Genomic DNA, 15,655 nt, shown 5'->3' on the forward strand with positions numbered 1-15,655 from the left:
TTAGCTTTTAGCAATGCATTCCTTTCATTTATTTTTACAGAAGAAAATAAATGTCAACACCAACAGATTATACATACAATGCATTGAAAGCTATGGCATATTTTGCATGGCTGCCTAAAAGATAACCCATACAAAATATGTGAAATGACTTGTAACTATGCTGTATGAGAGAAAATGTAGTCTTATCCATAATACATAGAGAGTGTTTGTGCAAGATATGTACAGTCCAAGTAACATCTCTGACCAATAATTTGACTTCCCATAATAGCAGCTAGCTTGAGGCATACATCATGAAAAACATGGCTCCTGGATCAATTTAGATATGGAAAAACAAGGTTGCACACACATTACTACAGAGGAGGGAATTCAGCCGCCATAAACTCTATAGCACAGTAGAATGATTATTCATTCACAGCAATGTAAAGTTGGCGAGGAAACATTTGCCAAGGACCCCTTATTTGCGGCGCACAATCCCAGATGCTGCCTTGGGTAGCAACATAAATGAAAGGAACATGAATTGCCCTTGAGCATGTTTGCATCTATTTGGAGATGGCATGCATAAACTAAATTAATAAGCGCATATAAAATAGACTTAAGTAGAAATATAGTAGCTTTTTGCACTAAAATCCTATTTCTCCGATAATACAGCATTGGTACACATGCGACAAAAACCGTTTGGAGTCAAGAATAATTAACCCAGAAAGATGCTTTTTGTTTATACTTTTGTGACAGTCAAGTTTTGCTTTCACAGATCTGTAACAGTAAAGAGAAGTGGAGACTGGGGATCTGAGCTAAAGGGGCGAGATACTGGGAATGGTATGCAAAAAAATTAAGAGGCACTGATAAGCAAACTCAATATGAAAGATATAGCAAATTAACTGGATTTCATTATGAATTTATACTAAAATGGATTGTATATAGATGAGACCTTAGATTACATGTATTCTAGGTCATTACTTCTTCCTCTGTTGTTTTCTTGCATGAGTTATCTTCCTAACTATTACAAACATCCAACAAATACTTGTACAATGTTAAATCTGATGAGATCAGGTGCATTCAGAGTGATAAGGCTGTAGAAGGTCAAACCCTTGAATATAAGCAGGGCCTGGCCCCATGGATAGTTATTATGAGCTGAACTGCGTCAAACCACCCACCAAACCACAGCTAAACTCCATATGTCGAAGTTCTAATTCCCAGTACCTCAAAAGGTGACTGCATTGGAAGATAGCATATTTAACAAGGTAATTAAATTAAAATGAGGTCATTATGGTGGCCCTAATCTAATGTGACTGGTCTCCCCTTATAAGAAGAGAAAATTCGAACACAGATACACCCAGAGGGAAGACCATGTGAGGATAGAGGGAAAAGAGAGCTATCTACTAGCCAAGGAGAAAGCCCTGGAATAAATCCTTCCCTTGCTGCCCTCAGGAGGAACCAACCCTGCTGGTACCTTGATCTTGGATGTCTAGCCTCCCGAATGGTGAGAAAATAAAAGTTCTGTTGTTTAAGCCACTCAGTTTTTGTATTGTGTTTCAGCGACCCAAGCACACTGATTCAATAGTTAAAATACAGATTATATTTAAATAACTGGAAGACATTGCAAAATATAAGATAACACACCAGACTTATCTTATATTACCTTTACCTGTTACTCAGCACAGCACAGTAGCATAACTGAAAACTGAACACGTGCCCTCTACTTCTGCACATTCTGCTGAGATAAGTCATTCACTCTTCAGTACTTAGTTTCTCAGATGTACTACACCAATAATTGACAAAGGTTCAACATAGAGATGGAACATAATTTTTGGCTACTTTGATGTGTAATAAGTTGATTCTTAAAAGTAAATAACAATAAGGACCACAGCGAGGCAAAACTGCACTCTACAACACATCACATTTTCACTAAGAAACATTTATGTTTTCTATAATAATAAATAAATAGTGAGTCACTGGAAGAAAAAACAAATGACTTAATTGTGTAGTCCTTAAATATGAAATAATTTATCTTTCATTCCTGTGGTGGGAGAGATAAAACTAAATTACTTCAAGGTAAAAGTCTACATACTATCTTGGATTCTTACCAATGCCATTTGATTACAAACCAAAAATGAGCCTGGGAGACTATGTTTACTGGAGAAATTTTATTCTTCTGTTTATATGTATTGTAAATGATTTTTTAAAAATCAGACAGGACATCTGCAATTTCTTAAGCATGAATTTTCAAAGACCATGAAGCCCTCTGGGTGACTTTTTCATTTCCTTAACAGATAGTTTAGTTTTAAACTACATACTTTCCCTTGGCAAGCTGAGAGATAAAAAGCCTTCTATAAAATTGATTTGGCATCAACATAAAAGAAACCTTTGTAAGTAGTGCTCTTCACCAAGTGTATACCCAAAAATTAAAATGTCACTCAGATCTGAGGTGCATTCCCTGCCACAACATCCCCAACAAAATTATATTTACACTCTGAATTGTTGTATTTCAGAAAAAACTACTTTTACCTATGCCTTTTTATTTTTGCAAGATTGCAAGCACTTCAAATTGTGTATTGAACATACCAATTTCAAGCTAGTAAAACCTGTAGTGTTTTTTATACGTTGCTTCATTTACCCACTGGTCATTCAAGAGCACATTGCTTAATTTTTATGTACTTGTACAGTTTCAAAAATTCCTCGTTATTAATTTCTAGTTTTATTCCATTGTGGTCAGAGGAAACGCTTGATATTATCTCAGGTTTTTAGAATATTTTATGACTTGTCTTGTGACCTAACATCTGGTCTATCCTTGAGAATGATCCAGGTGCTGAGGAAAGGAATGTGTATTCTGTACTTAATTGTACATTTTAAAATAACTTATAGAGTATAATTGGATTGCTTGTAGCTCATAGGATAAACTCTTGAGGGGATGTATACTGCTTTCTCCATGATGTGCTTATCTCTCATTGCATGTCTGTACCAAAACATCTCATGTACCCCATAAGCATCTACACAACAAAAATTAAACGTTTAAAATATCTTTACAATATATTTTGGCTTTTCCTCAAATAAACAAATCAGGTACATGTATTCACAACGTGTAAGGTAAAATGGATAGTCACATTTCCTTAGTCTTATTCTTTTCTTACAAGAATGAAACATTTTCATCAATTAGATGATTTATTAGAAATTAATTAATAGAATTAATGAAATCTACATTTACCCAAAAAACAAAATGTCTTTCTACAATAAATGCAGACAGTAACTGTATAGTTAATGGTAGAAAATAAGTCAATGCTACAGAGAGTATAAGGCATACCTTACGAAATTCAAGTATTTCAAGAGGGAAATCTGCTATTTTGCTTTTTAGAAATTGTATTAAATAGTTTATAGTAGTTGAAAAGCATAAATGCAATACTTTATTCCACCTCTTCTAATATGTTTGAACCAAGAGTGACCTGCAGGATTGAACCGCTCTGAATGCCTGTTAAAATGTCCTGATTAAGCAACGCTGGCTTAAAGGTAGATTCAAAAAAGACATAGGTAACTAATCCCATGCATTTTAACATCATGGAATTTGCTTATAAGTATTTGGTCCACTGAATGCTGCTTAAATGGGAATTTCGTACACCATGAGCAATAAAAAGATCTAACAAGGAGGAAAATGTCACTTAAGAATGTTTCAAACCACTCTCTCAAGATCAAAAACGAAACTTAGCTCAAATATATGTTACTGACAACTTTCTCACTACCAAGCTAGCCAAAATTTGATCACTGATGTGCAATTACAAAGGCTAATCTTGATCTTTCCACTACACACTGAATTAATTCTGCCAGCTGTTTTTAAAAATTTGTTTAGACAAATTTACATTCATATAAAGTTGTAAGAAAAAAATGGAATGATGCTTTGTACATTTTGCCCAGTTTTCTCTAATGGTAAGGACTTACAAAACTATAGCATAATAACACAAGTAGGATACTGACATTGACACAATCTACCAACTTAATTCAAATTTCTCTAGTTTACTCATTGGTGTGTCTAGTATATGTAAAGTTCTACACATATTTTTTAAGCTTTATTGAGACTAGTTGATATACAAAAAAATGCACACCGTTAGTGTATACATTTTCTTGAGTTTGAACATATGTACACACTTGTGATACCATCACCATAATAAAGGTATTAAACATCCAGCATCTCCAAAAATTTCCTTGTGTTCATTTTTGATTCTTTTTTTTTTTTTTTGTGGTAAGAATACTCAACCAGAGATCCATCTTTTACGTAATTTTAAAGTACACAGTACAGTAGTGTATTTTTAACTACAGGTACATATGGGGTACAAATAGTGTACATATTTCTATATGCACAAATAATGTACATATGTACAAATAATGGGAGGCTGTACAGTAGCTCTTTAGAACTTGTTTTTCATAATGAATTTTATATGCATTGAACTACTCTGCATTTTCTCTTCCTTCCAGTATCTGAAAACTACCACTGTATTCTCTGTTTCCATGAATCTATTTAAAATACCTCATATAAGTAGAATTATACGGTATTTTTTCTTTTCTGGTTTATTTCATTTAGAATAATGCCCTCTAAGTTTACCCATGTTGTCAAAAATAGTAGGATCTCCTTTTCTCCTTTTTTTAAAGACTGAATAATATTCTCTCTCTCTCTCTCTCTCTCTCTCTCTCTCTCTCTCTCTATATATATATATATATATATATATATATATATATATGTACCCCATTTTCCTTATCCATTTATCTGTTAATGGACATTCGGTTGCTTCTATACATTGATTAATGCTGCAATTAACATGGGAGTGCAGATATCTCTTCAAGATCCTTATTCAATTCTTTTGGATACATATCTAAAAGGAGGATTTCTAAATCATATGGTAGTTTTATTTCTAACTTTTCAAGGAACCTCCATACTGTTTTCCATATTGGTTGACTAATAAACATTATCGTCAACAACATACAGGGGTTCCCTTTTTCTCCACAAACTTGCCAACATTTATCTTCGTTTTTTATAATAGCTACCCTCAGGGTGTGAGGTGATATATCATTGTGGCTTTGATCTACATTTCCCTGATAATTAGTCATGTTCACCCTTCACATATCTATTGGCTATATTTGTGTGCTTGCTTTGTATGTCTTCTTTGTAGAAATGTCTGTTCAAATTATTTGCCCATTTAAAATATCAGATTATTTGGTTTTTGGCTACTGAGTGTAGGAGATTTTTATACACTTTGGATATTAACCCCTTATCAGCTAGGTGGCTTGCAGATATTTTTTCCTATTCCGTGGATTGTCATTCATTCTGTCGATTGTTTCTTCTGCTGTGAAAAGCTTTCTTTTCAGTTTTATGTGGTCTCATTTGTCTATTTTTGATTTTGTTCCCTGTGCTTTTAGTGTCAAGTTTAAGAAATCATTGCTAAGACCAATGTCAAGAAGCCTTTAACAATCATTTTAAAAGTGTGAGATAAACTTTTATTTTATTATTTTAAAATTAGTTCATTGAAATCACTCCTTTAGAGCTTCAGTATATTGTCATTTTTTAAAAGTTTTGGGGATCTAATAACATTTTTATAACCAATAGCATTTATAGTGTATTTTAATACCAAAATGTATTACAACAAGATAATATAGCAAAAATGTAATCTGGCATTTTCTATTGACATGAAAATGTTTAGATTTTATGAAAAACAATAATAGTGCAACCAATCTGATTATAATCAGAGAATCTTAGGTCAGAGAATCTGCCTTACATAATTACACACGCTAATCTTCTACTGAAAATTGCCAGGATCTACATTGTGATACCTTGGTGGATAGTCATTCTGACCCTTGTTGAGTTCTTCTAGTGTACTTATTATCTCCATTCACAGCAAATCCATTCTGTAAATAATCTCAGGGCTAGAGAGTACTTCCTTTCACTGAGTTAAATCTGTCTCTCTGTGACTTCTGCCTTTGGTCCTATTTCTGAACCTTACAATTGCAGAGAATTTGTTTAACCCTCCTTCCACATCACAGCTCTTCATACATTTGAAGACAACCATATACAGCAGTTCCCATTTGATCAGTTCACTCTCCCCATGCTTTGAGTCGATTCTAATGCAAATTGATGATATACTTTCCCACTAATGCTATGAACTCCAAATATCAGGGTGTACTTTGAAATGAAATGTGAGGTTGACACTATTCATGGTGAAAGTCATCAATGCCGTTGGATTTGTACACTAGAAAGATCCAAAGGGCCTACCTGATTGAGATTTAGTAGATTCACAGAGAAGACAAAAATCTCAAATAGAGATTTGAAAAGAGTTTCTGGGCCTTAGAAAGTCAGCCCAAACTAAGCCTGTCAAATATATTGAGGATTCCTGATGGTTGGAATTTTTTTCATGATCATTTTTGACAGTTTTTCTTATCTCTCTCATGTTACTGTGCCACCACATATTCATTGCCTGTAAATTTCCTTGAGATTTTTTTTTACTAGATCTAAAAACAAAAGCAAACACTTTCAATATGAAATAAGGCATTTAACTGTCCTTAACATTGCTTTCCTATATCTTGAAGTTATGTTTCCATCTTTTTACAAATAATGAAGCCTGAAGGCATCATAATAGATTGTAAAGATCCAGTGCCCACTGAAGATTCTTAAAAGTGTAGCAATGATAATAATGTGACAGAAACATTGAAATCTTAACATTTCTTGTATGATATCAAAATTACTTTGGAAAAAATATTTCCCTTGAATAGTCTTTCATATGAGTATGTACAACAGCATGTATACAGTAAGTTATAAATAAATGCTTATTCAACAATGATGTTATGTCGTATATTCTGTATGTATGTGTGTTTATATTTGTTTGCTTGTTTGTTTCTTCAAACTATTTTTTCTCCTACATTCTCATACCACTGTTTATGACCATATGATATTACAACTAATTGTAAATTTAAAAATTCAGTTGCAGATGTATTATTTCATACACAATATCAAGTTATTACAGATATATTTTCATCTCACTAGACTTAATTTAGCTCTTATTTGAATGCTGTGTATTTGGTGTCTTTTCTGAGATTTAGGCTTAACTGATTGGATTCTTACTGTATGCAGTATTAGTAACCTTATCTGTTTATAAGATGTTTAATTACTGCTCAGAATTATTTTTTTTAAAAAAGGAGAAAAAAGCAGTATGTTCTTGTTTATCTCAAGCTATGCTAGCAATACTTTGTTCTTTTGAACAGAGCCACATAATCACAAGATGACTAATTTACTGAGTCCCATGAAAAGAGCAGATTCTATGACTGCCTGCACAGTGTCCAGGTCTTAATCATAGAAATTCATTCAATAGCAGCTGAGACTGGCTGATGAATAGCTCTACAGCTTTTGAGAATTATTTTCTAGTAAGCTGCCATTCTGTCTTCTAAATGTAAACTAGGTAGTATGTAACCATGACAGCATCTTAGCAGTTATGAGAAGGATATATAACATATGGAAAATTGTTTTTACCTGAAGTGATGAGATGAAATAGATAATTTCATTAAAGGAAGTTTAGTACAGTTTGATATTGAAAAATAGTGATTCATTATATGCAACTCAGAATGGGATGAATGAACTAATAGCCTAGGGAATTATGTTAAGGGATAGAAATTTAACATCAAGATAAATTCAAAGTAGTGGGTAAAGGAGAGAAAACTGAGAAAGATGAAAAAGGAGGAAGTGAATATGGAAAACATGTTTCATCTCTTCTTTTTCTTTGCTGTATAACTCTCAACATAGTCATAATATAGTCAAAAAAAGAATACTCAAAAAAAAAATACTTAGATAAGGCAGTTAGGTTACTTAAAAGCAACCTTTTGCAGCTTTATTAAGACTTAACCTGCTCTTTGACCCTCAGGAAAAACAAACATATCCCTCTTTTTAATCTGATGTTATAATATGATGGAGAGACCATCTAAATTATGTCACTATTGGCAGGAATCACTGAGGGTCATAGGCTCAAGAATCTCTTCAAACAAAGAAAACAAATTACCATAATTTCATGATATTCTGATTAACTCAAATGATCATTAGAAACATGTAGCAGAAAAACTACAAAGAAAAAAAATTAGCCAGGCGTGGTGGTGGGCACCTATAGTCTCAGCTAGTCAGGAGGCTGAGGCAGGAGAATGGCGTGAACCCGGGAGGTGGAGCTTGCAGTGAGCCGAGATTGCGCCACTGCACTCCAGCCTGGGTGACAGAGTGAGACTCTGTATCAAAAAAACAAAAGAGAAAGAAAGAAAGAAAGAAAGAAATACATGGCAGAGGGCAGACTTGCTATGTACAATAGCATAGAAAGTCATCTGGGGAACAGAAACCCACACTTCCAAAATCTCTGCTTGATCTAGCTCCTACATAAGTTTTCTACCTTCCTTCCATATACCTCTCCTCCACTAAGATGTCCAAATATACAAAAGCCTCGAGGACTGGCCTTTGTTGTTGATATGGTTTGGATCTGTGTCCCCACCCAAATCTCATGTGGAATTAAAATCCAAAATATTCAAGGTGGAGCCTGGAGGGAGGCGATTGGATCATGGCAGCAGAGCTGTCACGAACGGTTTAGCACCATCTCCCCTTGATACTGTATAGCGAGTGAGTTGTCATCAGATCTGATTGTTTAAAAGTGTGTCGCACCTCCCCACTCTCTCTCTCTCTCTCCTTCTGCTCTGGCCATGTGAGGAAGACCTCCTTCCCCTTTGCCTTCCACCATGATTTGAAGTTTTTTAAGACCTCCCCAAAAGCCAAGCAGAGGTCAGTATCATGCTTCCTGTAAAGCCTATGGAACTGTGAGTGAATTAAACCTCATTCTCTCTCTCTCTCTCTCTCTAATAATTTACTCAGTCTCATGTCTTTCTTTATAGCAGTGCAAGAACAGACTAATTCAGTTGTTCTCTCAGCCTGGAACACCCTTGTCAGGTCTCTGCGTAACTTACCAGCTAGGTCTTCGCAGAAAAATCTTTTCTGATCAATCTCTAATACCCACTGCCATCACTTTCCATTTTATTTTCCTTGTCATGTTTACAACTATCTGAGATAATCTTAACGTTCGCTTCCTAGTTTATGGCCTATGTTTTCCCACAAAAATTAATGCTATATGAGTACAAGGGCATAATATGTTTTGTTCCACGTCAATTTCCAATGTCTAGAACAACGCCTGATCCAGAGCAGGTACTCAAAAAAAATGATAAATTAATATACATAAGAACAAAAAAAATTCACTGCAAAATCAAATTATGTTTCTGTTCTTTCTCATTGCAAGTTATAATAAGAACAAATAGGTTCATTGTTTAGTTTTGAAAAGTAACACAGGGACATAATTTAATACACCTGGGGTTATTACAAATAATGTTGTATTTTTAAATACGGTAAAAATTAAATTTTATTACAGAGTTTAATCAGTGAGTACTCAAAATACTTAAATGGCATACAAATATGATTTTAAAAATAGTCGCGTACCAGAATTGGAAGCTCAGCAAATCAGTCACCAGAAAATGCGTTACACATCATTCCATTATTCAGGCTTTGAATTCAAGAGTCCGGATGACTTAGTTTTGTAATCCTGTTCTTGCTATTAGAGTTCATTTCCTTGCAAGACTCCTTCCCTCTTAGAAAAATGGTGACCAAAACCAGCATTTTCCTAAGAACAGGTTTTCATAAGGACTGCTACCCATCCATGCAGTCAGAAGTTGGGAAGGCAGAATAATGTTTGGATTCTTTCAACAAAAGGCCTCCTACAGTGACACAAAAGTAGTGGAAGGATATTCATGATATTTTCTCCTTTCACCAACCGAGCCTGATTCAAGTGGGCCCCAAGTTCTCTCCCCCAGCTGCAGAGGCCATTTTCTGTATTTTGAAAGTTAATTCCACTCACAGCTGGAGCTCAAAGCAAAAAATGAACATTGTGCATTAAAAAAAAAAAAAAAAAAAAAAAAAATCGCTTCCTCACATTTGAACTTGTAGTTGTTACAATGACAAAAAGTGATGTTCCTCAAGCCAAAAGGAGACTCACTGTTTTGGTTAAGGTTTAAAGAGCTTTAAAACAGTGATTTGAGGCATAGCACCGTAGAGAAACGATTCCTACCGCAGGCGGAGCTGCACTATGTCAGAGTGCGGTATGGCATTTTACAATCACGCTGTCCTGTGCATAACACAAAGGATAAAATAGGATGAGCTCTAACTGTGATCAGAAGCACCTAGACGGGTTAGCCCCATTCTTTCAGCCGTGAACATATGTGAGGGCTTCTAACCACTTAAGACACTGGTTAGAGACCGCAGATGTGCCGGCAGGTGAAGGGAGTACTTCGTCCTCGTCAATTCCGTACATTACAAACTTTATTCCCCCCAAAAAATATGAGGGAGACATAGACATAAATAATATTTGAAAACTAATAGTCTTCAGTATCCCCAAAGGTTATTTTCAATTGAATGCTTTTTTTAGAGGAAACTCATATGCTTGCTTTCAAGTATATTTCACAAAAACTATGATAAAGTTGTTTTATGCAGATGATCATTTTATATCTCTAAGTAATGCCTAATTCTTATCTTCCAACTTCTTAGGAGAGAATTAGGAATATGTATTATTATTATTTTTTGTATTTGAGAATTTCGTCTTATCTCTTGTATCATATTAACAATTTAGCATGTTTGTTAGTTTCCACTTTCCATTACAACAAATTACTACATACCAATTGGCTTAAAATAACCCAGATGTGTTCTGTTACAGTTCTGGAGGTCAGAAGTCTGAAATGAACTTTATGGTTCGAAATCCAGCTATAATCAGGGCAAATTCCTTCTGGTGGCTCCAGGGAAAATGTGTTCCTTGTCTTTTCCAGCTTCTGAAGCTTCTGGCCTTCCTTTTCTTAGGGGCTCATCGTTCCAATCTCTGCCTCCTTTGTCACGTTGCTTTCTCTCCTCTGACCTCCACTCTCCCTCTTTTTTTTGAGACAGAGTCTCGCTGTGTCGCCCAGGCTGGAGTGCAATGGTGTGATCTTGGCTCACTGCAACCTCCGCCTCCCAGGTTCAAGCAATTCTCTTGCCTCAGCCTCCTGAGTAGCTGCAACTACAGGCGTGTATCACCACACCCGGCCAATATTTTGGAGTTTTACTAGAGACGGGGTTTCCCCACGTTGGCCAGGCTGGTCTCAAACTCCTGACCTCAAATGACCCACCTGCCGTGGCCTTTCAAAGAGCTGGGATTACAGGCGTGAGTCACTGCGCCAGACCCACTCTCCCTCTTAGAAGGACCTCTGTGGTAACATCAGGACCACTCAAGGCAATCTAAGATCATGTCCCCATCACGAGATTGTCGACTTCATCAAATCTACAAGACCCCTTTTCACTGTGAAATAATACAGTCACAGGTTCTTGGGATTAGAGGATAAACATCTCTGGGGAAGCTGTGTTTCTGTGTACCACAGCATATAAACTATAAACATAAAATGTACATGATCAAATGATTCAGTTCTTCAGAGAAGGTCAGGCTCTCATCATTGGTTAATACTGAGCAAAGAGGGATAAAGTAATATTCAATTTCTTTGATAAATCTATCATTATTACATATGGTGCTCTTTTAGCAGTATTTTTGAATAATAATGATCAAAATTCAAAATAATGATGAGTGCTAAATATTAAATTATATCAATTCTATTACCAAACGCAAAGAATAAATTGTTTTTCTTTATGGAAAGTTGGATTTTTGGATCTTTTAAAAGTATTGTCATGTTGTCATTGCATTAATCTTCAAAATTCAACATTTATTGTCTCCCTATACAAAGTTATAGTATACAACAAAGTGAGCTTTTATTGAAAGGAAATATTAAATTGTATATCTGTATGCATACAGCTAATACAATTATATTGTTTATCTTTCATAAGGGAGATTTGAATAGAGAATTCTAGATCCCTGGTCATGTTAAGAGTAATGTAATATACAGTATATATACAATAATTTGTTGGCAGCCCTTTAAAAGTGTGTGTAGGTTAAGTTTGAATCATAATAGTAGAACTAAATTTCTAGGTACTATCATTTGGTGGTTATTCACAAGACTTTTGAGTGATATTATTGGATTAGATTTTTATCTTTCAGTTAGATTTTATTTTTCCAAAGACCTCCACTGATCTCTTTTTATTACTAAGTAGTTAATGAAAATAAACGCAGAATTGTTACATGGTATTACAATAATTGCATCTTATATAGATTCTGGTCTTTATCACTGTGATCTCTTATTTATCAGAGTGTGTAAATGTAGTTATGCAAGAATCACTTATGTTCATTTTAAAACACAAATCATATCATTTTATTGCATTGCTTAAAGCTCTCCAGTTTTTTTTTAACCATGGCTTAAACATATCTCTCCACATACTGGTTCTGCTCATTGCTCAAGCCTCATCTTCCTGGAATCACCCCTTCTTTACTATCCTCCATCACACATACTACACTGACCTCCATTGTGGTTTTCTTTTTTTTGTTTTTTTTTTTTTGTTTCTTTGTTTGTTTTATTTTGAGATGGAGTCACCCAGGCTGGAGTGCGGTGGTGCAATCTCGGCTCACCACAGCCTCCACCTCCCGGGTTCAAGCAATTCTCCTGCCTCAGCCTCCTGAGTAGCTGGGATTACAGGCATGTGCCACCACGCCTGGCTAATTGTTGTATTTTTAGTAGCGATGGTGTTTCTTCTTATTGGTCAGGCTGGTCTCGAACTCCCAACCACAGGTGATCCACCCACTTTGGCCTCTCAAAGAGCTGGGATTACAAGTGTGAGCCACCGTGCCCAGCCCTTTGTGTTTTGCAAAAACACCAAGCCCGTGCCCGCCTAAGGATCTCAGCTCTGATGCCCCCTATCTGTCATTCTCATTCCTGGTCTGCCCATAGATGGCTCCTTTCACCAGTCAGATCCAAATCTCACCAACACCCTATCTACCTTTATTCTCTTTACAATTTACCTGGTTTAGTTTTTTCTAGGACTTCTCATCCTCTTAAGAATTTTTCCCCTATTGTTCATTTTATTTCTTCCTGCCTGGAATATAATCCCAGGAAAACATGGACATGACTGTTTGGTTCATTGCCCTGCCCCAGCTCCTAGAACGGTGTTAAATATCAAGTGAATACTGAATAAATGTGACTCTTAATAAATACATTTTATATTTTAACAACAAGTCCTCCTTCTCTCATTAAGTTTAGCAAATAAAACTGCCAGATAAGTTCTGGAACACACACTAGAGAACAGGTTCGTAAATGTTTTTGTTTTGTTTTGTTCTTTAGAAGAAGAGAATATCTATTGCTTCCTCCCTTCTAGATGTCCTTCTAACTGATTTTACCACAGGTAGAATCTATTTTGCCAAAAGTTTTATCTAGGACATGAAAATATGTGAATACATTATAACCAACAAATATAATTCCCATACCCTCTGATCTACTACAATATTACCATTACCATTATTATTATTATGGAAAATTTATCTTTAACTTTTTTCTCATCTTGTTTAGGTTATCAGAAAAAAAAGGCAGACATTCTTTCCAATATCAACTGACAAATTATCCAGTTAGTCAAAACACAAACTCTTTCATCACCTATGTTCCCATCAAAATATAAAAATAAGTCCGTTCATCTGAAAGCCTTGACTAGAAGGCCAATGACAGCCACATTTCTGAGAGACGCAGAACCCAGTATGCCTCTGAGAGACAGAAGAGTATCTGAAATCCAGCAGCAATAGAGAAGAATCTCCTTTATTATCGACAACTCAGGGTTTCTGGCCATCAGCACCTTTTAGTTACACCTGTCCATTTCTTTCTGAAATTTGTTTCTGACTTATACTATTTCAGTTTTAAACAAAAATACTGAAACTGATTTTTTTAACTTTTCATCATAACATTTTGGTCATAACAAAGAAAAAAACAAAGCAAGGATGACAGGAAATCTAAGCTCACTGACAATAACTTATTTGATTTTGCTCAGTAAATAAAAGATAATGATAAACAGCGTATTGATATCTACTAGGCAATATCCATCTATTCCTTATATTAATTCTATGGAATAGGTATTATTTGTATTCCTATTTTAAAGATAAGGAGGCTGAGCCATTGGCATCCAACTTTTCCCTAAAGAAATAACAACTTTCACTTCTACAGAACAGATGACAAAACTGTCTTGAACTTAATTAAATGGAAACTCAGACACGGCGTCAGCTTACTGGGGGACTTATCCTCAGAGGTGTGCTAGCATTCAGAGTCCATAGTAAATGATCACCCACTCTGTGACTTGTAAAAGCATTGGCATTGCCTTTATTTACTCAGTTCAAGCCTATGATGGACAAATAGGTATACAGGCCAGCTATATCAATGGAAGAATATGTGTATCTTGACAATGATCTAGCCCTTTCCCTCGAATTGAAAGTGGATCAGTTAACCACAACAATTCAAAAAAAGCACTTACTTTTTCAAGTAGGTAAATTTGTATCTTCCTTTATTCCTGAGACTCTCTTTGAAAGTGATGACGATGACCCTGAAACAAGAAAAATATCATATTTGTGCTTAGGTAGTATTGGAATTTAAACCCTTCTTCTAAATTATTTGAAAATGTACTAAATGAGCACCAAGAAACAATATTGGCTAAGGATTTCAAATTTTTTGAGGCCCCATATTTTTTCTACACTAATAAAAGAGCCCAGAAAAAAAAAAACACTTATCTAAACAGTGTGAGAAAGAAAAATCTAATAAATAAAGAAGCAGAAAATTAATTTTAGACTACCCATGGAACAAATTATAATCATCCTCTGAATGTCACGTACAGAAGGTGAGATATTAACTTCAGACATTTTTTCCCACTATGAATCCCAGTTTTATTAAGTTTTCCATAGTAGATGAAAGTTTCACATTTTATTAAGTCTTCAGAAAATATCCCAAGAAACACTGTGCTTCAGTGAGGATCAGAGAAAGGAATATGTAAACACTCACACTGTGCATAGAAAGCAAATTAATTTATATCTTATTTTAAAATACGACATGCTTCAGAGGCGCTAGCAAAAGACATACTCTTCATTTACCAGAAATTAAGTCTGAGTCTCCAGAAAATAAAGTGTAATTATCTCTTGACATCAATGCTCACATACTCATCTGTGGAAGCATATTTCCCACAATGAAAGGAATCACAAAGAGTACCCACACTTGTGGATCTGTTTACTGATTTGGTGCTTACGTAACACAAAGAAAGATCTTCAAGGAAAGTTTTGTATGTATGCCACAACTGTGAAAACTTTCACTTATCATTTTTGCCAAATCTTCCACAATCCCTGATTACAATTTTTGTCTATGTAAGCAAATGTTTCATCAAAATGGTTTTTTTTTTCCTTATTTTATGAGAGATAAAGTTTACTTATATTAAAAAGGACAATTTCAGGGTAATGTCACTGTTTGGAGGAGAGATTAAGTTAAAGAAAATGATGGCAGATGATAAACTCTTCTTTAGAAGTAGCCAAATATGATAATTGTTCATCAGCAGATTAATCGTAAATCCAGTCATAAATGCAGTCATTAATGCTGACTAAAAGAATCAATAAAGCTAAAACTATAGTATTAAATACTTGTTTTATAAAAACACAAATGTTTTCACACCAAATCAAACTAAAAG

Source organism: Macaca nemestrina, chromosome 16 (assembly GCF_043159975.1).
Source record: "Macaca nemestrina isolate mMacNem1 chromosome 16, mMacNem.hap1, whole genome shotgun sequence".
Taxonomy (NCBI): domain Eukaryota; kingdom Metazoa; phylum Chordata; class Mammalia; order Primates; family Cercopithecidae; genus Macaca; species Macaca nemestrina.